The 27,866-nt window shown below is 35.7% G+C and overlaps 1 protein-coding gene across 1 annotated transcript in view; it reads left to right on the plus strand.

Moving 5' to 3' along the window:
* LOC122789950 (P2Y purinoceptor 4-like) overlaps positions 1–27,866 on the plus strand; it is a 277,570-nt gene that overhangs the window by 169,107 nt on the left and 80,597 nt on the right. The window contains exon 2 of the mRNA XM_044057447.1: positions 20,478–20,557. The gene's annotated coding sequence lies outside the window, so the exon portion shown is untranslated. The remainder of the gene's footprint in view (positions 1–20,477; positions 20,558–27,866) is intronic.

The raw sequence follows: 27,866 nt of genomic DNA on the forward strand, positions 1-27,866 counted from the left end.
TCAAATCCATTTAAAAAACTGGACTCCCTGCTTAAAAGCAACATAAATAACAAAGAAAATGGCACACAGTTATTACAGAATTTGGAATACGTTACCCTTCACAATGAAGTTAAGCACACGAGTTATACAATTCAAAAACACTTGAGTACAAAGCCAAAATCAATATGTAGTACTACAACCAGTACTTGGTCATGCTAGCTGAAGTTTTCCCTAGCATTTATTTATCCAGTTGCTAAACAAAAGTCCTCTCTTCTATCAATTTCTGATTTGTAGTGAATGCTTCATTTCAGTGCTATTACTTCACCTCAGTGTATGTGTTTTACTGTCCATCTGTGCTGCTAGCAAAGTCACCTGTGAGCACTGTTTTTTGCCTTAAAATGGAAATATTATTAATGTACCTTACTGAGTTTTTCTTTTTTGAGCCGCCACGGTGGTGCAGCATTAGCATTGTCGCCTCACAGCAAGAGGTTCTCCTGCTCGATTCTCGGCTGGAGCGCCTTCTTTGTGGAGTCTGCATGTCCTCTCCATGGTCGAATGGCGTTTGAAAGACATGTGTGAATGGGCGTGCCTTTGTTGAAGGCTGGACGTCAGGCTGGCACCTCGGCACTGTAAAAATCTACTGCCAATCATTAGCGGACCGGAGTTCTGCTGTGGCGACCCCTAACTGGGAAAAGCCAAAAGAAGAAGGACAACTGAGTTTTTCTTTTTTACTGGCCTGATTATTGAATTCACCTCTGCTAGTGTTTTACTGTAAGTGCCTTTATTGTCCTACTATACACATTATGGGGCCTGCTCATAGACTATAATTTTCTTTCCCTTATTTTACTTTATTAGCATCTATTTACTTCCTTATTTTATTGATTTTTAAGAACAAAAAATATTTTTTGTTTTGTTTTTCTAACAGTAGCTAAAGCAAAACTAAGACTAACTAATTCTCTTTACTGGATCACACCTTCAGCATTAAAATGTTACCATTTGAGTGCACTTCAAGCTTATTTATTCTGACTTGAGACATCTAGAAGAAAAAATGGTCCAAAAGTCTCTAAAGATGCAAACTAAGACCATTGAAATAATAGGCCAAATCAATAAAGACAATCTGCCTTAGCTATCAAGAACCATGCAACCTTCACAACTTGTTACTCCTCCATAAGTTGTACAAAATAACCTACTTAAATATGACTCTTGCATACAGCTCCACTGCTAATCACTGGGAGCCTATATAAGACAAATCTCTTCCCATCAACCACTCTGTACAGGTCAGCAGCTTATCACCTACTGGTTCAGCTCACCCTCACCTCATTACCTGTTGGTCCTGCATTCCCTAAATATGCATGCAGGCTACTATAGTAGCCATTTAACAAACACTATGGCAAGTCGTGTTCTAGCTAGCTTATGCCAACAAATATGCAGCTAACTCAATACTGAAATCATTAATCTTCCAATTTAACCCAAGTGTTTGCAGGTTCACGAGTGGCATGAAAAGTACAGTCTTATAGTCCAAACTTTGATTTATATATATTGTGACCACTTATCTGAAGCAGTACAGGTTAAAACAATGTTAATTACTTGAGTAAGGGGGCAGGCGTCTAATTTTAAAAGATGGATGTTGTTGGAAATGTGCATTTGTGTGGGTACTCATGCATGTGACAGGGACGGGTGGTGAATTATCTGAAAACAGTAGAGCAAATAGCACAGCACATTCAGAAAGTAAGTAAAACCATATCATAAAAGTAAATGAAGTATTCTCTTCAAATGAAATCCCTGGATAATGTGAAGACAGAGAACTGCCAGAAGGTAAAAGGTTAAAATGCAACAGCTTCAGAAACATGAAGAATGCATGCTATTGTTTCAGGCCAACAAAAATTGAAACTATAATCATTTTCATGGAACAACAGGAAGAAAGTTAAACTTACTACTTCAAATGCAGAGAAACACATTACTTGTTTTACTTTTGCAGAAGTCTGACATTATATTTTTAAATCTGATACTTATGGGCAGATTGTGGATAATATTTCATAGAAATGTAGCTTCATTTAGGAGCTGGAACATTTAAAGCTAGGTGTATTACCACAACCTTATTATTGGAAGATCACAGGGCTCTTTTGCAAGAGGAAGTTCTTATTTACAACTGATAGAGACAGTTTACACCCTACTGAGAAATAAAATGTGTCAAGCCACATTTTATTCTTTGGTAAGGTGTTAAGAAAGAATAAAATATCTTAAGACAGCATCGATTATGAAATCAACAGAGCTGTTCATGAAATTGAAGAATACAGACAATTTTACCAGCAGGCATCATAAGGGTGTGTGTGTTTTGCCTACATAAAATACAAAGGAACTTTCAAATGAATAGAAACCCCAGTCTATACTGATTTTGTTTAACATTTTATGTCACTATTGAACTGTTTTTGGATTATGATACCAAGGTATATTGTATTATCTCACAAGGCTAGCTACTTAAATGTGAATATCTGTCTACCTATTGCATTTTACCAAGCACAATTCAGCTTAAGGGTAATAATGGAGAATATTCAAAGAAGCAGGTTGTGCAACTCTATATACCCAATGACATTTCATAAAACACCATAGGATATAAAGGAAGGAATGCAGTATCTAGATTAAATATAAAATGGTTTGAAAGGATTATGTTGATCAGCTTTCTCAGCTGTGTTTCCCATTGGCTATAGAATGAAAGCTCACAAAGCAGTGTGGAAATACAGCAGGTTGCTTGGTATGGCCATCACATTTTTCTTGCAATGTAGCTACCATGATGCATTTTAGACAGCAACATCTATATGAAAAACAAAGACTTCCCTTTTAGTTGAATGTTGCTAATTACATTACCTGTATTATTTACTTTTATAAGGATAACATGGCAATCGCGTATCAGTAGTATGTGAATGTGCCACTAACCACTGTAGTTCACTAGGTTTGTTTTAACACACATGAAACACAAACACAGACAAGAAATGCCATAGAAATGTGGTGAGTACACTGACAATAGGTTACAGATTAGTCTGATGTTTACAGATACATGAGTAAATATGGCAGGCAAGTACAGATTCAACAAAGAAGGGTACACTTTAATAGACAAACAGCGTTTCAGCACAAGGAAATGTCTATTTAGATAGCCAATATGACATCAAATCCTAACTGCTGTTTATTGAGTCGTTTTATTCAAATGCCACTAAGGTGGTCACAGAAGGCAGTAAAAGCACATAAGGACAACTAGTGAGAGGACAGATAATTAGGCGCAACCTAGATTTTCATTCAACTTATTTCTGGACAAATGCCAATCTAGGAATCATGTTTTGCAAAAGAATCATCATCCCCCAGAACTACAGCAAGTCTCTTGCTCTGTAACTGCAAGTAAGTGCTTGGGCAAAGGTCTCATCTCAGGAAACTCTCAGGCATGAGTAGAAGCTTCCTAATAGGGTAATCAACTCCAAAAGCACACCTCCAACAACCATAAAGGAGTAAGAAATGAGCGATGCAGTCCAGAGTCCAGAGAAATGTTTTAATGCAAACAACAAAATTAAAATAAAAAGCAAACAAATTAAGTGCTTTCCTCCCTCTTGGGGGACTTCATCAGATTCTGATATTTACTTCCCTTGTATTCCTCCCCATAAGAATTCCTCCCCTCCTTTCACCACCTTTTGGGCACCAGAGTCTAAATTTGCACACTCCACACCTAGTGCAATTCTCTGTCATCCTTCATTCTGTGATTACTTCAGCGCACCAAAGGTGACTAAACCTGCCAAAATAATGAACATTAATGACATATTACATATTATATACATATTTGCTTGCAACCAAAGAGAAAACATGTGACTAAACCTACCAAAATAATGAACATAAATGACACATTACATATATGTACATATTTGCTTAGAACCAAAGAGAAAACATGTGCAGCTCTAATCTTGAAGTTGCTTTCTATTTATTTATTTATTTATTTTACATTTGTTGACCGGGCTAGTCTAACTGGATATATGTCCATTTTCAGTAGAGGCCCGGGGAGATAAGCTCCGAGGAAACAAACAAAATCACATATACAAAAATTAATGATTACAATGAACATTGCAGATGCAGTACAGAGAATAATCAAAGAGGTCATTCGTTCATAACATAGTGCAAAATATACAGATACAAGCAGTACAATACAAAATGCAGTTGCAATACATCATAAAGAAAAAGATGTCAGCTGAATTATACAATATATTAGTATACAAGCAGTCATAAAGAAAAAGTAGGAACTGAAATTATACAACATATTAGTAAAAGTAGTCTCCTTAATGAGATTCTGAAGATGTAAGTAATAGTATAGAAGGACAAGGTAAGTTGTTATTAAGAAAAGGAACTCGATTACTGAGAAGAGGAGGGTAGGTTGAACCAAGTAAGAAGAGCTAGTTGATCAGTCAGGTTTAGTACAGGGGCACAACCAGTGTGTTCTGAGGAAAAGTTTCAGTTTGGTTTTAAAGAGTGATATAGAGGGAAGAGAGGAAAGTTCATTAGGAAGAAGGTTCCAGGATTTTCCAACAGTATTAGAGAAGAGAGGGTCCCCAGCCCTGTTGTTTGATTTACAAATATTTACAAGACGTTTATGTGATGATCGTAAGATCTTTAGATTGTTGTAGGGGGTAATGAGGGTAGATAGTATAGGGGTATTGGTAGGCTGGTAAAGGGTTTTATGTGCAATGGCCAGTTGGTGGAATTTAAGCTGATGTTGTAATTCAAGCCATCCTAGCTGCTTTAGATTAAAACAGTGGTAGGTTCTGAAAGGGTTACCTGTAGCAAATCTGGCTATGCTATTGTAGGCATTTTCCATTTTATTAAGGTTGTTTTTAGAGAGATTAGTATATATGGGTGAGGCATAGAGGAGAGTAGAAATTAGATGGGTGTGAGCAATAGTTATTCTAGCTGCAGGAGAGAGGAAGGGTTTGATCCTGTAGAGAGAGCCTAGTTTTCTATTAACAGATTTTAGAGTATTGTTAATATGGGTGTCGAAGTTAAGGTTGTTATCTATGGTGATACCTAGTAGTTTGGTAGTTGGATCTGGGGATATGAGAGTACCTTTATTGGATGTTACTGTGAAGTCTATTGGAGGGGACTTACAAGTAGGAGTAAAAAAGAGGAGTTTAGTTTTTTGGGGGCTCAGAAGGAGACAGCACTGTGTAAACCATTGTTCAACTGTGTTAAACACATTTTGGGTAAGGGAGTGAAGTTCAGATATAGATGTGGCTGAGCATATATGTGTGGAATCATCTGCATATTGTATGCATGTAGCTTGGGGGATTGCTAGGTGAAGGTCATTGATAAATATAGAAAACAGGAGAGGTCCTAATATGGACCCTTGAGGAACACCAATGTTAACGGGCAGATGGATAGATAGAATGTTATGCCAAAGTACAGCCTGTTGTCTGTTATCTAAGTAGGACTGAAACCATTTTATAGCTAGTGCATCTAGTGACAGGGATTTGAGGATATTTATAGGTATCTGGTGATTTACCATATCGAATGCCTTGGACAGATCTATAAACAGTGCAGAGGAAAGCATATTGAGGTTACGGTTTTTGTTAATACAGTCAGTAAAGGAAAGGAGGGCAGTAGTAGTGCTGCGGGAAGGTCTGAAACCATGTTGAGAGTTTGAAAGTAAGTTATTTTGGATTAGGTGGTCTAGCAATCGTCTGTGGATGCATGTTTCCATGACCTTTGCCAAGGGAGAAAGTAGGGCTATGGGACGGTAATTGGAGAGTTCAGTAGAGTTCCCACCCTTGTGAAGGGGGATAATATGGGATACATTCCAGATTTTAGGGATGTGTCCTTCACTGATGGTTCTACTGATGAGAATGGAAATGGGATAGGGGATGGATTTGGCTGCCTTTTGTAGATATTCAGCGGGTAGTTGGTCTGCTGAAGGAGTGCACGGTTTCAGTTCTTGGATAAGGGTAAGAATATATGTTGTTGGGACTGGTTGGAAGAGAAATGGAGGGGATGGGTTAGAGTTAGAGTTGGATATAGTTAAGCTCTAAGTAAATAACTGACTGGCAAGAGTTTGAATGGTCTCAGTGAAAAAGGTATTAAAGGCATTAGCAGTCTGCTTTTGATCAGAAACATTAAGCATGTGAATAGCATTTCTAGACACCTGTTACTTTTGGGTCTATATGTTCATTTCTGTTCTTTTTCGCAGCCTTGCACCCCTTTCTATCTCCACCTGAAAACTTACTGTCTCTTAAAAACATACTTTTACTAAAATATAAACCACTGCATAGTCAAGAGTAGTAATGAGTCTGATAATATCTTAAACTAGATTAATACTGTCCTTTTCATCACTGTTGCTTATTATAAACACAGATTCCACCTTCCTAATAACTGCTGTCTGTATTTTGTCACAGTCCTCCTTTAACTCACTATTGAAATCCAAGACTTATAATTGCAAGTCCCAAAAATACACAAAAACCTATAAAACTAGAGCAGTGCAAGAAAGGTTTACAATCACTGTTGTCCTTTAAAGTTAATTTGGAAGTAGGGGCGAGCTTCCTTTAACCCCACTCACCCTGTTACTTATATACACTAACTCTGAAATCACTGTACCTCAAAAAAAGGAATACTACAAGACACGGATCTCATAATTCAAGGGCATTATTCCATATTTGTCCCACATTCACTTTTGCTATTCCAGGACTTGCTATGAGTAATAGCACTACAATGGTTACCTGTTATTTTTATGGTTTAAAACTTCTTGATATTCTCTTTTATGCCATTTGTTCCTCTATATTCTCTTTTACCCTGCAAAGCATTGTAATTTCCATCATATTCCATTTTAGAGTCCTCGTACAAAAGCCTTTGATTCCTGCTTTTTATTATCTCAAAACAACACGCCTTTTCCCCTTTCTACCTTTAATTTGACATCCATTGAACTGCTGATTGCAGCACTCCCAAAAAAATCCCTATTATGTTGGCAGTAGCAATCATAAAAATATCAATGATGTTTAATTTCATAGGGCAAAATACCAGAAAAAAATGTTGTTGGGGAACTGTGCTCCCCAAATCATGATTTATAGCCGTACTATTTTCCTATGAATGTCTCAGTCCCCTTCTGTTCCATTTCTACTGCCCGTTGCATTACTGCTTTTATTCCTGTCCTCCTCTCAGTTTCTATATATGCATTATTACTACATATTTGCCCTTCATAAATTACTTTTTAATCCAGCTTTTATTTTCCTGAAAAATTTCTCTTCCTTCCTCTTTTCTCTGTGTCCTGAGGTTTTCTTTAAATGTCAGTGAGTTTCTTTGAAAATAGTAATATGAACCAAGGATTAGATATCTGAGCTTTCAGAATATGCTCTAAAGCACTTAACATTGAATAATGATAGCAGCTTCTGTTAGTAGAGAGACAAAACTGTTCCGTATAACTCTTTTTTACAAAAAAACTACAGCTGCAAAAATGTTTCCAATTCAGTAATAAGGACACCAGGATAAGTGGTCAACTCACTACTAGTTGGTTGAATTTTTGAATGCCTGGACCTTAAAAATGTTTATTAGAAATCAGACTTGAAACAGGGGGCTGTGACTTCTGCTCTCTAATATGAGGGGCTCACTCAAACAACTTTTTTTTGCATCCCTGTGGTGTGTAGCCAGATAGTGCTGCTACCTGTACACAGTTGGCCCATTCATTCCATGGATGGGATGAGAACTGAGCATTTCCAGGCTAGACAGGAGCCCCAAAACCCATTTGATTCTGCCTAGGCAGTCCAATCAGTCCACTAATCCCCTTAGCGGTGACAGTTGGGTGGTAGGAAGCAGTCTAGCTTACTGGTCTTACAGGTCAACCTTCCCTCTCTCTAGACAGCACCACCTCTCTGTATATGGATAGTTAGATTTTTTTGAAGGCTGGGACTTCCCTGGATTTTTTAAATTCCCTATAGGTATTTTCCATCATGTCTTCCCTTTTCATCATTGTCTTTGTTTAAATGGTAAGGAATATCCACTATTTATCTTCTTTTGAACAGCATCTATTTTGTTTCAGTTATTGAAATTAAAATATTTCCAGAAATAAGCACAATACCTTAGCTGGAGTCTTGCAAACAGTTTAGAAACAACAACGAACTGCTTTCTCATAAGGGAAATTATATAGGAAAAATGGCAGAAACTCAAGAAGACAGAATCAGAAAGGGGGATGAGTCACTCAACCATTTGATTGACTGGAAGCAGAGGGCCAGAGATAAGCTGACACAATGACATCTGCTGGAAATTCAAGAACCGTCAGTGCAATCCTTGGAACTCAGGAAATTTTAGTGTGATTAGAGGAGAGATGTATTTTGTCAAACGTTATTATAATCTTTGTGAATTCCCTTTACTCTGAAATACAGTGATCTAGGAATTAGAATTTTGTCTTCATACAATAGCCAGATGTCACTACATCTAACCAAGATACTGCTGAAGCTCTGCCACAAAAGATCAACTCCCAAATATTTTCAATGAGAATTTTGTCTTTACACAATGTAAGCAAATTTAACTTTAAGAACTTGCTGTCACTGACTATTAAATTCATCTAGTTAAATACACGCCAGTCTGTAATGGAAATTAGTTTTTAACATCCCCCTCTGACAGAATTGTACTTATACTCTAAGGGCCACTTACTAAGTTAGCCACTGTCCATTCTCTTGACCAATAGATTACACTATATATGGCAGTCGCTTAGTCTTCCTAGCTGACAGGGTTCTTCATTCAGGAAGTAAAAGGAAACCTGCTTTACTTGATACCTCTATATGAATTGCTTTGTATTGGGTATGAACTGGTTACTCTCTATTATAATTTGACCTGAGGATGTTAGGCTCACTCTAATAGAATGTATCACTAAATATCCCCTCACTATTCTTTCCTCTTTCACTCAGTCACCTATTTCCTCACAGTGCAGGTATGTGGCATATGTTATTACTTTCCATTTGTTCTAAGTGTAGATCAATGAAGAGACCTTGGTAGTGTGTTGTATTTGTTTGTATCAATTTTATTCAAATCATATAAGCTTTATGTACATTTAGCCTGTGCCACTTAACAATATTGTCAGTTTCTGGTGTTTTGAAATTTATATATATATATATATATATATATATATATATATATATATATATACACACACACACACACTCACATACACACACATATATATATATATATATATATATATATATATATATATATATATATATATATATATATATATATACATGGGTCTACTTGAAAACACCGACGCCAAAACACAGACGACGAGAACACCAAGACCGGAAGATCGACAACTGAGATGACTGACAGTTTAAAAGCCACGTTAAGGTAAGTGTGCAATAGTGACAGACTTTAGAGTTAGGGGCAGGTTAAGTGAGTTAGGGTTAGGGCACGGTTTAGGTGAGTGTGCGATAGTGACGGACCTTAGGGTTAGGGTTTGGGTTAAGGTTAATGCATAGATAGTTGTGTATGTAAGGTTTAGTGTAGGTTTGTAAGGTTTTTGGTTTGCTTGTGTTCTGTGTATGTTTTTTGGAAAAGGTATTTGCTTTGTTTCGTTGATTGTCGGGATTGTGGTTTGTTGGCATGTGAAGTTTTGTGGTTTTAAACTGTCGGTCATCTCAGTTGTCGATCATCCGGTCTCGGTGTTCTCAAGTAGACCCAAATACATATATATATATATATATATATATATATATATATATATATATATATATATACACACACACATACACACACACATACATTCATATATATTTATATGCCTTACCTTCAAAATGTTGAATGCTAAATGGTTGAAAATGAATTGGAAAATGTACTCTATTGAATGATCAAAATGTTGAAATAAAATTAGTCTAAACTCACAATGTTGAAATTATTGAATTTGTCCATTTCTGCACTATAGTGCGATATCGAAGTTGGTATATTTAAGTGGGGGGTGTGGGGGGCACAGCCAAATAGTAGAGGTGATCTCATTGCTTTTTCAAGTAAATGATTTTAGACATTTTGATCATTCAATATTTTGGGTTTAGATGTTATTTTTCAATCAAATGAAGATTAGACATTGCATTCGATATTTTAAAGGTAAACCTACTTATATAGGGATGTATATATGGGTCTACTTCAGATGTTCAAACTTTCATATGGCCAAGACCATATGATCAAACGTTTAAAAGTTCCAACACCTGATTAAAAAAAAAAAACATAAAAAAAAATTACTTGAACTTGAATTAATCCCACACCCCCTACTATTTAAATATACCAACTCCAAGATCACACTACAGTGAGGAAAAGGGAAATCTTCCTGTTCCGCACTGTATGGAGATCTCTGTTCAGAACGTTCAAACTTTTAAATGTTCGATCATATGGTCTCGGCCATATGAAAGTCGAACTTTTAAAAGTTCGATCATATGAAGGGGATTCATATATATAGATATATATATATATATATATATATATATATATATATAGCTATATATATATATATATATATATATATATATATATATATATATATATACACACACACACACACATACACACTCTATTGATATACTGGTTAATCCCAGGAATGTTACTAAGTAATGGTTTTATATTGTGCTTATCAGTTTAGTGATATGTTATGAGAACTTATTCTATTTGAATCTATATATACATTGTGTTACTGTGGTTCTCTATCAGTATAACTCGTGCTAACCTACTTTGAACTCTATTCTTATACTTCCCCCAAGTTCTAACTCAATGTGGTCCTTCCTCCATGTCTTTTATTATAAATATTAACTTTATTGCCTCAATATAATATGAAAGTTTAGTAAAGTTTTTCCCTTTTTTGTTTTTCCTTTCTGAGCCTGGAGTTGCTTCATCTGACCCAGGTACTGTTGAAGCTGTATCACAAAGGCCAAATCTCAAACATTTTCACTGAGAATTTTGTCTTTTCACAATGTAAGCAAATTTAATGTGAAGAACCTTGCTATGTATTGACTACATCTAATTATATATGTTCCTATGGTTTACTATTACAAGGTAGAACGGCACTCCTTCGACTGTACTATAGTCGACGACGGAATGTCGTAAATGTCAAATGTCGAAGTCAAAAAATCAATCTAGGAACGGTGTTAACATGGGTTGAGGTAGGTGTTCGTATTATTCTGAACTACAAACATCTCCCCTACCTCGACCCATGTTAAAACCCATTTCTAGATTGTTTTTTTGGGTTCGCGATTATCAGTTTTGACCTTCCGTTGTCGACTATACTACAGTCGAAGGATTGCCGTTCGACCTTGTAATAGTAAAACGTCCTATATGTGCTGGAAATTAGTTTTAACACACCCTCACCCAAGAATTGTCTAAAGAGAACTTACTAATTTGGCCACTGTCCTTTTTACTGACCAATAGATTACACTATATATGCCAGTTACTTAGTCTTCCTAGCTAACAGGCTCCCTACCACCAATTCTCACCCACCCCTCTTACTCTATTATACTTGCTACACACATTATACTTGTGACTCCAATTCCATAACCCTCCTAATCAACCTTACTACCATCACACAAACACACTTTTTTACCTAATTCCCAAATCCCATTTAATCTTCTAGCATGATTCCCAACTACCATTCTTCCTCCCATACTACTTTGTACTTTATACATTCACAGTCACAACCCTTCTTGACCTATCTCCTGCTTTTCCCAAATAAACCCTCACTTCTTCATATTTTACCTACATTCTCTACTCTAGCCTTTTAACCCCCCTATTCCTTACATTCTAGAGAGGATACTAGGACAACCTAATTATTTTCCTTCATAGAAAATACTTCTTTCCTACCTACCCTCTATTAGCTATCAAACTCCGCACCACTAAATAGCCTTCTACCCTGCAACTTCTTTTTCCATCTTGATCCCTACTTCCCTACTACCTGCCAACTATAACATACAGATCCCCTTACTTAATCTTGCTACCACTCAGCTTATCATTTATTCTTCTCCTGCTACTGGGCCATGTTACATCCTTCCATGTCTCTATAATAGCCCTCAATCTATCTCCAACTCTGTCCCAGCCACCTATTCATACTTCTTCCCTACATTCTCCACACATCACACCAAACCTATTTAATGACACCCGTCACCTTCACTCTGAGCATAGACTGATAAACTCCAAACCAAAACAAAATTAAGTGGAAAAATACTCTCCAAAAAATCAGGCATCAGTAATTAATTCCCCAATATACTAAAATCCTTCTAGGAGGAGACATTCATCCTAATTTGGCCCCACCTATGGCAATGAACATCAAGACAATTCTCTTCTACACACTACCCTAACCCCACAATGGTCAATCCCCAACCTTGGTAATCGAACATTTGCTGCCATAAATGTTAGAAGCATAAGAAATAAAATAGCTGAACCACATGCTTGAGTTACCCAACATAAGCCTGACATTCTCACTCTGATACTTGGAGTAAACCCAGCATAAACAACTCTGAACTTAAACCTTCTGCCTATAATATCATCTGTAATGACCATATAAAGAGGAAAGGTGGTGGTATTGCTTTAACATTTACCAACAACTGCCACATTTCCACTTACAACAAACCAATACAAAAATTAAATTCAGGAGAGCTTCTTATAACTTTCCTGAAATTAAACAATTACAAAAAATATGTATTACTGTCCTTTACACCCCTCCCGGTGATAATAGTGTTATACTGGAAGGTATCCTACATTGGTTAACATAACAATATCACAAGAAATAATGCTACTAGGTGATGTGAATGTCAATTGGTTGGACATAAACTCTAACTCCCCTACATCTATCATGAACTTATATGGTTTTGCACAACTAATTAATAGCCTCTCACATTATAGTAAGACATCAAATTCCCTATTTGACTGGATCCTATTATCAGATCCTAGCAAATATACCACATCAGGTATAATGTCTGTCTCATTGATCATCACCCAAACTATACAACCAGACATCTCACACATCCACTTAAACAGCATGTTTATAAATCAGCATGCAACCTTTCCATGTTTAACCCAGAAATGTCCATTACTGACCCATCATCTATTAACTGAAAATTCTTAAAAGTCCTCCCCTTAGATGATGCTGTAAATTAATTCAATATACCTTCTCTGCATATCCTAAATAGCTGTGCACCTCCTAGAAGGAAGAGACTAAAAATAAATAATGCAATTTGGATATCCAAAAAAAGAGTAGAATGCTAATGCAGGATAGAAAAAGGCATGGAAAGAATTACAAAAATATAAAACACCACAATATCTCAAAAACTTCAGAATGCTTCGCAATTGTACTAAAAAGCAAATTAATGAAGACTGCCCATACTCTGGAATAGACTGCCCATACATGTCAAGCGGAGTGCCTCCTTGGCCCTCTTCAAAAGGAACCTTGACGACTAGATGGGAGACAGGAAATTTACCCCGGGGATCACGTCACTCATCCTGCTAGACAGGGGTCTGGGGAAGTAAATATTGTGGGAAGAAATAACCAGGGAATTGTTATGGCTAGGCTTGTATAGGCCCTAGGGCCAATAGCCTAGTACCAACATATGATCCTATGAACAAAAAAACTAAACTACTATAACTTTCAGAACAGTAGCAAAAACAACCCTAAAACATTCTGGACAACCATTAAAGAAATATTGCTTCCCGGCCAAAAATTCAGCTTTAACCTCTCTCCCAATACCTCATCACTCAAAACTACAATACAGTTCAACTCTTATTTCATAGATAGTATAGCATCTCTAACCAAGGATTCTTCAACATCTAATCCCAACCCTTCCCAGCAGCCACATATCACCACAACCTATATGAAACTACTCTTAAACTCAAACCATGCTCTACTTCATATGATGACCTTCCAAGTCAGTACCTTAAAATAGCAGCCAATAGCATTGCCTATCCTGTCTAAATCCTTATAAATAGGTCAGACAAGGAATCCCACATTCCCCTCTTTATAGAAAAGTCACACATTATCCCTCTGCACAAAGGTGGAAATTCAACAGACATTACTAATTTTAGACCTATAGCAGTCTTATCCACCTTCTGTATTGAACAACAGTCACTAAATTATCTGCTGCAGAAGAACTCCCATCCCCCACACAACATGGCTTTCATCCTTCTGATAGTACAAATACTACATTTCTAATCTATACAGATACTGTCAATAAAGCTACAGATAACAGCAAAATAGTTTTTGCCTTATTTCTAGATTTATATAAAGCCTTCTACACAGTTTGCCACAGCAAACATCAAATGTCCTCATTAGGTTTCTCTCAGCCCCCCTTTCTATGGTTCAAAAGATACCTATCCAATAGGAATCAGTCAGTAAAATAATACTCCACCCTCTTTCCTTATCTCAGTCACCACAGTGTACCAAAAGGCTCTATCCTTGGTCCCCTCTTCTTTAACATTCTCACAAAGATACTCCACACATCCACACAACAGGCTTCCCTAATACAGTATGCAGATGACTCCACACTCATTTGCACATCTGAAAACATAGCACACCCACAAAAAATTACTCAGGATGCTTTAACAGCAACTGAAACACATCTTTGTAACTCACAGCTCATGCTCAGCTCCCCAGAAAGCAAACTACTACTTTTTTTCCAAATCCCTCTCCCATGAAAAAACAAAATTTAAAACTCTCTCTCTTGATAATACAACTACTGAAGTCACTTTTCATAGCAAATTATTAGGGATGATAATCTTAAATTTGACCTGCATGTACAAAATTGCACAAGAAAAACTCATAAGAAACTAGGGATGCTTTATAGAGCCAAAATGTTTCCACAGACACAACAAAAGCTACATTTGCCACTACTTATCTCCTCCCCACACATCTGTATGGTGTTCTCATCCTTACTAGCCTTCAGACATCACAAAAATCAAAACTTGAACAATGCTATAACAAAGCTGGTAAATTTGCGGCAAATACCACTTTCAGAACCCACCACTGTATAGCAGTAAATAGCTTGAATTGGTTAGAACCACCCCATCAACATACAGCTTACCACCTGTAAAATTATTCAGACTCCATCTGCTTGTCCAGCACTAAATAATATTCTATACGTCTATGTTCCTAGTTGGTCATTACAATGCAATGGCCAAAAACTCATGTCTGTTCTCAAACCTATTAAATCTGCTGGGCATTCTCTGTACTCATATCATGTTGTTAAGGCCTGGGATTCCCTATCCATCAGTCAATATCCTCCTTCCTAACCATTCTGAAAAAATACCTAGCCAAACCTGTCTCTGTTCATGCTCAACACCAGGATAAACTATATCCCTAAATGTGAACAAATACCTACTCATACCATAACATCTGCTTATTCTCCCTTCTCCGCTCACTTACTTCTATCAATTTCTCTTCATTAACTTTCTCTCTAAAAATATATAAGCCTGCTTTAAGCTCACTTTGTATTGCAATTCTTGTTTGTATTATGCTAAATTGCCTTTAATTTCTCTATAAACTGGCTAAAATGTCTCTGTTAAATCACTGTCACATAATTTGTATCTATTCTTAACCAATGTTTTCATGTTATCTTTAATTTGATATAATTATTCAAACTGTATTTTTTGTATTATTTTTAAAGACTGTAAAATTATTGTTCTTAAAATGTTTTGTAATACTTTGGAGCTTCTTTCTCCAGGCTTCCACTGAAAATGGGCTCCTACCCAACCAGAGTTTCCAGGTAATTAAATGTCAGTCAGTAAATAAATAGTATACATAAACTTTGGGGTGGGACTTCCCCCACATTGGGTGAGTATATGGAGGCTTGCCCCAAGCAAAATAAATAAATAATATGAAATAGCCACATTAGAGTTCACTATTTTATTTCCCAGTGAATTGCACAAGTTTTTTGGGACTTTTAGGTTCATAGGTGTGTACTAGGCTAATGGCCCTGGAGCTTTTACAAGCCTAGAACATAGAAGTGCCTTGGCATCGTGCCACCCAGTATTAGTTCCCAGTACCAGTAGAGCCACTGGAGTGATCCCCGGGGTGAACTTTCTATTTCCCATCCACTCATCAAGATTTCTCTTGAAGAGGGGCAGTGAGGTGCTCTGTTTGACATGTATGGGAAGTCTATTCCAGAGCATGGGCAGTCTCTAAGTTATGAACCTGTCCCTCCAGCATTTTCTGTTGATTGTGGTAATGAGGCTGAGGTCACTGAAGCGTGTGGTGCAGAAGGATTGGGATTTTTTTAGATGCAGCATTTCTAACAGAGCTGGGTCCGACATGGCTTTGTAAATCAAGCAGAGACCACCTCTTAATAGATGATAGAAGACAGAGAATATCTGGAGTTTTTTGAGTCTGTCCATGTAGGACATGTGTTTAAGGCCTAGGATCCTCTTTGTGAGGTACTTTTGTGGCCTTTCCAGCTGTTGCAGGTGTCTAGTGAGGTACATGCCAAATGGGGCATTATACTCGATGATTGGCCTAATGAGGGAAAAATAGAGAGAGATGATGACCTCTTTCTTCCTGGATGCAAAACCCTTGGTAATGAGATGTGCCACATAGAAGGACTTTCTGACCACAGTGGCAACGTGGTGGTCGAAGGAGAGGTTGCTGTCAACCTATGTCCCCAAATCCCTTATAACACCTTCAGTGTTCAGTGGGCTCCAATCAATGTGGTAATTAGTGGGAACTGAGTTTTTCCCAAGGAGATGATGATGCATTTTTTGGCATTAAGGTTAAGGCCATGGTTTCAACACTAGTCACTGGTCTCAGTAAGCCATTTCTGTAGAATGTCTACATCACTTGGGGAGTTAATAATGGCTCCCAGAGTGCAGTCATCTGCGAATTTGGTCAGCCAGAGTCCCTCCATGTTGGCCTAGACTTCTGAGAAGTAGATGCCAAACATGATAGGACCCAGGACTGATCCCTGTGGGACTCCACTCATGACTTTTCAGCAGTCTGACTTGGAGTCCACTACTTTCACACTGTGGGATCTATCTGTGAGCCAATTTACAACCCACCTAGTGATATAGGGGATGATGCCTAGTTTGTTGAGTTTATCAATAATTCCTGAGTGGGGAATGGTATCAAAGGCCTTGGCCAGATCGAGGTAGGATGAATGAACTGCCTTGCCCTCATCCACAGCTCTGGTGACTGACTCAAAGAAGGCAACCAGGTTTAGCAGGCATGATCTACTTTTCACAAAACCAAATTGTGTGGGATCTAGAGTTTGGAGATTCCCTACATCCTTGTTAATTAGGTCCATGATAATGCGCTCCATTGCCTTACATATCAGACTTGTCAGGCTAATGGGTCTGTAATTGCTCCCCCTTTATGGAGAGGGATGACTGTAACAGTGTGCCATTCTGTAGGGACAAAGCCTGAGGTAAGGCTGTGATTAAACAGAGCACACAGATGTGGTGACAGTTCACTTTGTAGTTCATGTAGAACACATCCAGAGATATTGTTGGGTCCCATGGAAGCTATACTCTTGGCCTTGGACAATGCAGCTTTAACCTGTGCTGCAGTAAATGCTGGGTGCCTGGCATTCCTCCAGTTTTGTGATTGGTCCTTGGGGGAGGGTAAAGTTGGCACTGAATCTGTCGGCCAGTATGCTGGCAATTTCTGTTGGCTCAGTATAGCAGGTACCATTGTGCAGTAACTCAGTGCAAACCTGGGTGTTGCCTTGAAGATTTTTGATATAACCATAGAAGGCTTTGTGGTTGTTTTTAGTGTCTGCTGCAATTCTCCCTTTATAGCTGGCTTTAGAGGTTTTGATGAGGGATCTCAACTTTTTGTTGAGGCTAATAAGGGAGTGAGTTTTTCCAGTCTTGGAACTTCACCTTTTTCTGCAACAGTTTCTTCCTTCTGTTGTAGAGTTTATTAATGGCAGCGAACCACCAGACTGGTTTCCTATGTTTGGAGGAGAGTGTCTTGGTTCTGTTGGATATGACTCGTTCCATGCATTTATGTACATGTTCGTACAGTGCATTGATGTATGATTCGGCAGTCATGCATCTATTTTCCATTGACATGGGTGCCATGGAGTTAGCCACCTCTGTTTTTAGGAGCCCAAAGTCAGCTTTAGAGAAGTTTTTCATGGTGGTTACCTTTGCGGGGGGTGTGGGTGAGATGTGGATTTCCATGGTGATTAGTTTGTAGTCAGATCTAACCAGGGAGAAATTGACTATTAGTGTAGAGCAATGGTTGCCCATGTTAGTAATAACCAGGTCAAGGATGTTGCTTCTTCTAGTGAGGGTAAGAATGAGCTGGTCCAGGGAATTGGAACTGATGAATTCCAGGAAGCATTGCGCCAGTGTTTTGGTGCATGAGTAATTTTCCCAGTTGATGGAGGGGTAGTTGAAGTCACCTAGAATGATAGTGTGGGGGTGGACCTTAATAGTTTCCAGGGTGCTTAGGAACGTGGAGTGGGAGTCTTGGGAAATGGTTGGGGACGTATAGCAGGCTACAACCTTAATCACCATCTTACCCAATGTTAGTTGTACCTGAAGTATCTCAGATGTGTTATGTTGGGCTACTAGTCTGGAGGTGTGCATATCCTTTAGAAATATGGAGACACCACCACCTTTGGAGCTTCGGTCCATGTTCTGGGGCTGAAAGGTGTGGAATGAGTTATAGCTTGGTAGAACAGGGGTGCTTTCTGCTGCTTTAAACCAGGTCACCGTTACAGCACAAATGTCAACATTCTCCATTTTGAGGAGTGCTTCAAGCAAGTGCATCTTGAGAGTTAGACTTCTGGCGTTGAGTACCATGACCCTCAGACTGCATTTATTTATAGCTGTTACAGTGGTAATTTGATCTTTAGAACATCACCTAAAAAAAGCACCGTAGGAGTGGCAAGAGCCTTAGCCATTATCTAGAAACCCAATGGTGACAAGATGCAGACCATCTCCGGCAAAGCATCAAGGTCTGTCAATTATGTCATCCCAAGCAGACAGATACTGGATCCCCTTAGAATGACACCAGAAACTTAACCAATTGTTGAAGTCAATGCTTGTACTGTAGTATCATTCTGGGTGATGGTAGGTTGCTGCTCAGGGCTAGTGTCATACCTGTCTGGGCCACATAATCCGAGAGCTCCACCATGTCTCTATTCATGTAGTCCAGGGAGGTGCATCTCAGGTCATTCACACCCACATGGACAGTGGCAGAGTCATAATTTTACTTGTTGTGGAGTGACCTGAGTGCGTGTGTTATGTGTTGGCTCTCCAATAACTGGTGGTCTTGCAATAGATGCTTAAAGGTAAGATGAAAAAATGGTTTATCCTAAACACTGCAGTGTGCACTACAGAAGTTTGATGTGAAAGTAGGTAACTTAAGTTTTACCTGTCTAAAAAGTTAAGTTTTAGTGGAGAGTCACTATTTTTAAAAAAGCAAGATAGATTGAAAGGAGGTGGTCACTTCTGTATTCTGGTACTGTTGAATACAGTAGGATGGCCAATAAATTTAAATAGTTTAAGGGGAGTGATTTCACAAAATGATAATTTTGTGCTTACTCATACCAGCCAGTAAAAGGAGAGAGGAAATGAGATATATGGTCAAATTAACATAAGGGGCAGGCAACTAGAAAGACAGTGGTGTTTAAGAACACAACAGTAACCAGGTGGAAGGGTGGGAAAAATTCTGTCTGACTCACGGGAGACAGAGCTGTGGTCTCATTTCAAGTTTTAATATGCAGTTAAAAGCAGAATACAAGTAAAACACAGTGTAAAGAAAACAAATCACAGCATACAAAATAGAAAAAGGCAATAAAGTAATACAGAATACAACAAATAAAAAGCAAACTAACTTTTTCCTCACAGCAAACTGTAGCAGAGTCTGGGTGAACCTTTCCAGTAAAGCTCTGAAATGTTTTATTTTACCCCTTAAATAAAAGGTTCAGTTCCTAGCTCCACCCCCTCAGTTCACAGATGATTAACCTTAAATGACCTCTTCTAACTTATGTGTGACTCCTTAATTGACCTGTTCTGATTTCTGTCTGACTCTGAGCTTGCAATAGTAATCTGTTGATTACAGGCCCAGCACAGACCACAGGGAGGGCAGCATTCTCAGACTCAGTTGTCAGGCAATGCTGGAGGCAGATTTGATATGGCCCAAGCCTTTCATCTCAGTCATAATACTTGCAACACACTTCATTGTGGCATTTTCTGTTACTATCTTGTGTGCTCATCACTTATGGGTTTAAAAGGTGGTGTCATTGCTCCATCATTTACAGCAAGCAACTTTAGGCAATATAATAAGTGGGTGAATGGTCAAGCCTGGCTGTAATGCAGATATGTTAATGACCAGTGAAGCAAGTACTTATTTGGGTAAGTTGTACACCATAAAAGAGATTAGGAGTATAAAAATATATACATTTTTTGCTAAGCTTGTTGACATAGATTGACATAAAAACTTGTACTTGTATGTCAGTGACCTAATACAGGAGAAAAAAAAACTCTAGCCTTGATTTACATGCTTTACTTATTTTTTGCAGAACACAAGGCTGGCACTCCATTCCTTCTTGTGAAACACTGTATCCTTCTTTTCATTCAGAATGCTAAAATTACTAGCAAGGTAAGTTGGCAAATTTAAACCAAGCTTTACATAAATGTATAATATTAGAAGTTCTTATCTGTATAGTATGCAATTCACTACTGCAAACAATTTTTGCCATATTAATAAATTCAACATTAGGAGGGGATAACTTTACTTTTTCTCAATTTTCAGTAATTACTTTTCTGGCTATAGTAAGAATAAATCAAGTCATATCATTTTGGGTTTTAGGAATTGTCTCAGAAATTGGAGCATTAAATAAAACTAAAGATTTAGAAATATTACATCTATCAGCTTGAATAAAGTTATTCATTTCTTTCCAAAAAGGGGAGGTGGTGTCACATTCATATAACATATGTGCCCAAACAACTATTATTTCAGAATTACATCTCCAGCATTTAATTCTATTTGATTTATATATCATTATAATTTTGTTCGGAGTGACAAAAGCCTGTGTAAAATATCCAAGTGAAAATTTTCCAATATAATGAAGATGAATGTTTACCTGTAGATTTTAATTTTACATTTCTTGTATTCTTCAGAGAAGTCTTCATTGTTAATGTTTGAGGAGTAGTTCCAAAAGGAATTGACTAAATATGTGAAATCTAACTTAAGAATTTTTTTACATTTGTGACAAATATGATTTTTCATTGTATTATTATTATTTAGAAATTTCAATAATTTGGGGAATGATTTCTTAGCTAGGTTAAACCTTCTTATTTACCTTTGTGTTCACAAAGTCTCTGAATATTTGTATAATTAACCAGTTCTCAGAATCTTGACAGTATTTGGACCTTAAATTTTCAAAAGTTTATATAAAAGTACCCTTTAAGAATTGATGCCAATAAATTAAATTATTTTGTTGTTTCAATATTAGCATTTTTTGAATTTATGCACTTCAAAGCTGTCATTTTTATATGCAATTAGAAACAGAAAAAATTAAGTCTTTAATACAATGGTTAGAATATGAACTTTTGGAAAGGTGAAATTATATTATTTAAATAGGGAATTTGAGAAAAGGGTGTAATACCATTTACGCAAAAATATTTTAATAACCAGATACATCTATTAAGTACCATTTGTGTTTGACTGGTTGTGATATATTTATTATTTGCTAGTAGTTTTTCCTTGATGTATTTATTTCCATTTTGAATTATAAGATGGTTTTATCCACAATGCTTTAACTTTTGCAGTTGTTGAAGTAGCATACAACTGAATATCAGGGAATCCTAGTCCACCATTACCCCAGCCGTTTCTGTGGTTTATTAGGATGCCAAAAATATTTAAGTAGAATATTTATCTTCTTCATCATTTTTTTTTTTTTTTGGTGGAGATAGTACTAAAGATTGTAAGACAAATCATACTTTAGGGAGAATTACCATGTTAATAAGCATTACTAGTTCTTCTATGGTAAATATGATTTTTTTTCCAATTCATGACTAAACTTAAAATTTATCAAAAACCTGCTGAAAGTTTGTATCATTTCTTTACTATTAAACATAATGCCTATACCAAGGTATTTCATTTGACTGCTTTTCCAGTTGAAGTTAGAATATTTTTGTATGATTTTTTTTTAATTAATAATGTACTTGCTTTATTATGATTTAATCTTAAGTTTGGAATTTCTTCAAACTGACTCACAGAAGTAATTATATGTTCTAATGTATTTTCTGTATTTCCTATTGCTAGTGAAATATCAGCAAAGAGTTAAATCTTCAGTTCAATTTTTTTTTATTTTGATACCAGTAATGTTCTTACTGGTTCTAATATTATCAAAAAAGGGTTCTATAGCTAATGCAAAAGCTATGGTTATAATGGACAGTCTTGTTTTGTGCCTTTTTGTAAGTTAAAGGAATTCAAAAGAAAATAACCTATTTAAATGTAAGCACAATAGTTATTGCATCACTTAGAAATTAAGGCACTTACACTTTAAATGTTGTGAACAGGTACAACCAATTAATTGAGTCAAAAGCCTTATCTAAATTGAGACTGATGACAGAAAGTTATTTTTTATTTTTTATTTGTATAGTCTATTAATGTATGCATTCTTATTATATTATCCTGTACTTGTCTATTTAAAATGCACATCATTGATCATTGTTAATTAGTTTAGATATAAGTATATTAATTCTGTTAGCTAACATGGACATGGATATCTTATAATCCACATTTAAAAATGAAATAGGTGTGTATGATGAACACTTTGTAAGATCCTTATTGTGTTTGAAAATAGGTGATATAAGGGAAAAGTTCCATGATGGGGGGACTTCAGCAGTTGTTTTTATTTTATTTCAGACCTTATCTAATATTTTAACTGCATCATATGGTACTAATTTATATAGTTCTGGTATAAGACCATCAAGCCTGGCACTTTATTATTTTTCTAACTTTTTATTTGATCTTTTATTTCTGTTAAAGTGAATGGTCTATCAATTTATCTTTATTTGTTCACATAGTCTTTCGGCTTTTTCCCGGTTAGGGGTCGCCACAGCGGTACTCTGGTCCGCTAATGATTGGCAGTAAAGTTTTACGTGCTGGCTTGCCGGGCCTAACACACAACCTTCAACGAAGGAACGCCCATTCATGCATGTCGCCACACAAAAGACACTCTAACTGAGAATCGAACGGGCAATGTCTAACTGTGAGGCGACAACGCTACCGCAGCACCACACATATTAATTTATTATTTATATTTTATTTGTATTATTATTTATATTTTCATAGAATATAATATTTTAAAGCCATCAAGAATACCTTTAATATCTGTTCTACTTTCTTTTTTACTTATATGTGTTATAATTTCTTTAATAGGATTTAGTTTATTCATTTTCTTTGATCTAAGGGCAGGTTTATGCAAGCTTAAAAGGTTTAATGAATATGCCTGAAGTTCATGTTTTTCTAGGTTTATTGAAGCTTTATGATTTAGAATTTCAACATATTTTGTATTTAAGTTTTTAAGTTCAGACTGACTGATAATGTCATTTGGTTTCAGATTTAACTCTAGTGTGTCTATTTTGGCCTGTAGTGCATTCAATTCTTTGTCCCATTCCCTTGTTTTATTAATACACCAGCTTGTAACTCTTCCATTTAAATAAGCCTTTAGTGAATCCCACAAGACAATGTCAGTTACTTTCCTTTTTATTCCTGGGAAATTTTTAATCTCTAACATACCAATTCTTGAATCCTTTTGTTTTAAAAATGTACAATGGTAACCTTCTGTGATGTATTAGATTGTCAGTTTTTTTTAAATAATATTAAATATTACAGCATTATGGTCCAATAATATACATGAAACTATTTGTGTTCCATATCTATATAAATAATGGGTAAACTGAAGTGAGTTTGTTTCCCTTAGCTGATATATATCCTTTAAATTCATTAGATTTACAACATTTGTTAACTGTTTGGCTGAAGATGTGATTCTCAGCTTTCTATCTGCAGTGGAATCTCTGTCTGGTAAAATACAATTAAAATCACCAGGTATTATGACTTCACCTTTTACTTAATAGGCTATAGTGTCCAAGTACTTGTTTGCATTTTTAGCTCCAACTCCTGGAATCCGATAAGAGCTCATCAATGTAAATATTTTTCCATTTCATTCTATTATAACAATGCTTAACATGCCATTTTTATCAACATAGGTATCTTTTACTTTAAGCATTACTGTTGAGTTATTCCATAAAATAAGGGTGACTCTTTAGTTTGAAAGCCAGAACAAAGTTAAATTCAAATAATTCTTTAATCAAAGTTTATTTACATCTTTATTAAGTAAATGTGTTTTGTGTAGAAATACTATTTGAGCTTGCTTTATTTATTTATTTTAGCATTTGTTTACTGGGATATTCCATTGGGCCAAGAAGAGCCCATTTTCAATGGAGTCCCAGGGAGAAAAGCTCCATGAACAACATTATAATATGAAGACAATGCATTTACATTTATGTAATACTATTGAAGAATGATGCTATTATACAACATGACAAAAAATCCACAATTGCAGTGAAAATACAGTCAAAAAGCAAAGGGTAAAATTACACACACACACGCACACATAAATAAGTAAATTAAAATAGAAAAATCCAATTGTGCAAGTATTTATGTAACTTTATGGATTTGAACAGGCTCCCCCTCTTTACTTGATACCATTAATATTAAAAGATATGCATTTTAAATCAGACATTTATATGAGAGAGGGGAAAAAAAACAAGTATAATGAAATTGCATTTATGTACATAACTTATTATATACTTGTATATAACAATATAAAATCTTTAGCTATGGACAAAACTTTTGAAACAAATAAATGACCTAATGATATAACCTTAAAGCATTCTACCATGGACTAACATATTCCTATTTTGTTGAAAAAGATGAACAAACTATCTTTCAAACTCTCCATTAGACTAACAAAGCTTAGGTCATGCTTCTGATTTATATTAAATGTGTGTCATATTTTTAGTCAGTGATTTATTATGAATAAGAAAAGTTAAACAGGTGTTCAGAATCTTTATTACAAGTTCACCAAACTGAATGCTCTAGTCATCTTTTCCCGTACCTCACATTAATTCCCTGGTCTACTGTAGGGAGGAAGTTATTATTTTCATATTTATTAATTTATAGGTCAGATGATTTTATATTTTTCCTATTTTGTTACTATGTGTAAAGTTGATCACAGGATCATAAGTTCATAAATTATTCCTAGGTTAACTGCCCTTGTGGGTCATTCCAAGCCCAACTAATTACTCTACATGAGAATCAAACCCTGCACCTTGTGTCTATAAGGTGAAAACCTTAACCACTATGACAACCTTCCACATGTATAGACGCATTTATATTCTTCAACTACATATATTTATATATATATATATATATATATATATATATATATATATATATATATATTCTAATCTCTCTCTCTTCTTCTGTTTGTATACTATGTCTTGTAATATTACTTTATTCCTAAGTTTTATATTTTAGCTAAAATCTTAGTGTAGATGTCATATAATAGAACATTTATATTTACCCTTATATATTTGATAATCTTTAATATAGCAGTATTGTTAGAATCGATCCAATTTTTTCCTTAAATGTTATGTCTAATAGCATCTGAACAAACATCTGAAAAATCTTCCCTTTTAAGATTCAAACTTTCCATAATAAATTGTTTTGAGATATTAAGTTCTGTTATCATTAAAAGAGACAATAACAGAGAAACACAATCCTAATTTTTTTATCATAGGTGTCATTCTATAGGCTAGTATATAAAGTATCCTTCTAGTATACTGCAGGCTTTCAGAATTATTTAATAACTGACAGTGGTTTTGAATGCAAATCACTGTCTTTTGCTTATTATCTAACTTGTATTCATTGACATTTTAGCATATGCTTCAAAATATCATGACTATTTACTTTTAGGCAGAAAGCAGTTAACTGGATCTCGTGCAGCATCACAAAAGTACTCATGATTCTAATTAAGGTGCTTCAAGCTGGTCCTCATGACAAGGGTTTGTAAATGAACAGTGTAGCTGCTACAATTCATACAAAAACATTCCCGAGTGAATCCAGGCCACCTCTATTTTATACATCAATCCCTAAAACCCTTCCAAACCACTAAAAAAACAACAAAAAACATTTCAAAGTATGTTAACCACTAAAAAGCTATTGTATTTAAAGAAATAACATTTAATAATTCAGTAAGTACTATTTGTATGAGATGTTTAATATAACAATAATAATGGGTGGCTCAGTGGTTCAGTGGTTAGTGTTGTCAACTCACAGCAAGAGGTTCTCTGATTCGATTCTCAGCTAGGGTGCCTTCTGTGTAGAGTCTGCTTGTCCTCCCTTCATTCATGTAGGTTTCCTCTGAGGGCTCCAGGTCCCTATCACATTCTAAAGATGTATGTGAAGTGTTTTTCCCCAGGCCCCTGCTGAAAATGGGCTCTGTCCCAGTCAAACTTTCCCAGTAAACAAATGTTAAATAAATTAATAAAAATAAAGCAGACTGTCTTATTTTCTAAAGGAAACACAGCATATAAACTTGCATTAAAAGAATGACAATTATGTGTGATCCAGGTTTAACTTGCAAAAGTGTGAATATTACTCTATTTGACAACATTCCAATAACAACTTTTATATATGTAAGAAACTGTATTTGTTATACTTTGTTTATAGCATAACAGAATCTCCTGGGTGCTATTGCATGCAAAGTATATTATCAGTAGCAGGCATTCAGAACTATGTAATAATAACTGACAGTAATTTAGAATGCAATTCACTGTCTTTTGCTTATTACCTAACTTGTATTCTTTGACATTTTAGCATACAATTCAAAATATTATGATTATTTACTTTTAGACAGGAAGAAGCGACTTGGACAGTTCTTAAAATTTTCAGAACTCCCACAGCATGACAAAAGTGCTTATGACTCTTAAATTGTTTCAGACTGTTTTTCATAAGGGCTTGAAAGTGAACAATCCATCAATTTCAAATCACACAAAAATGCTTCCAAGTGAATCCAAGCCACTTCTATACCACACATCAATCCCTCAAACCCCTCCAAACCACCAAAAAATAACATGAAAATCTCAAAGTATCCCAACCACTAAAACATCACTGCACTCAAATAACATTTAATAATTCAGCAAGCACTGTTTGTATGAGATGTTTAATATAAAGCAGACTAATTTTTAAAGGCGACACAGCATATAAACTTACACTGAAAGAATGACAGTTATGTGTGATCCAGGTTTAACTTGTAAAAGTGTAAATGTTACTCTAGTTATTTGATAACATTCCAATAATAACTTTTATATATGTAAAAAGTTATATTTATTATACTTCACTTATAGCATGTCCTTCCTGTGTGCTATTGCACGTCAAGTATACTGTCAGTAGCACACTACTAGACCATTTAAAGAACCCAGAATGTAACTTAATATGCCTCTTTAGTGTTATTTATTGCATCTTATATTACATTTAACAGTACATTACTCAGCTAATCCAAGATATCAGAAAGTGTGCCACCTAAGCTTCATCATAATAATGATTAACTTTTAGTAAGATGAATAGTTTAACCTTTTAAACTCAAAGTGAAAATAAGTGGCTTTTAATTTTATATATACCTAAAAGAATCAAACTAACATTTTAAAAAGGGAACTAGTAACCATTTGAATTAGGGAAAGAAAAAAAAAATAAATGATGTACCTTGTAAAAATTATTGGCAGCACCTGTTCATAAGTATTCAAGCACTTATTTAAATTAATAAGAATTAATTCATTTTGTTTTGTCCTTCAGTTTTTTTTACTGTTTTGTATTTTATTAATCATCTCTTGTT

The sequence above is a fragment of the Protopterus annectens genome, chromosome 15.part0, assembly GCF_019279795.1.
Source record: "Protopterus annectens isolate FY-2018-M chromosome 15.part0, PAN1.0, whole genome shotgun sequence".
Lineage (NCBI taxonomy): Eukaryota > Metazoa > Chordata > Ceratodontiformes > Protopteridae > Protopterus > Protopterus annectens.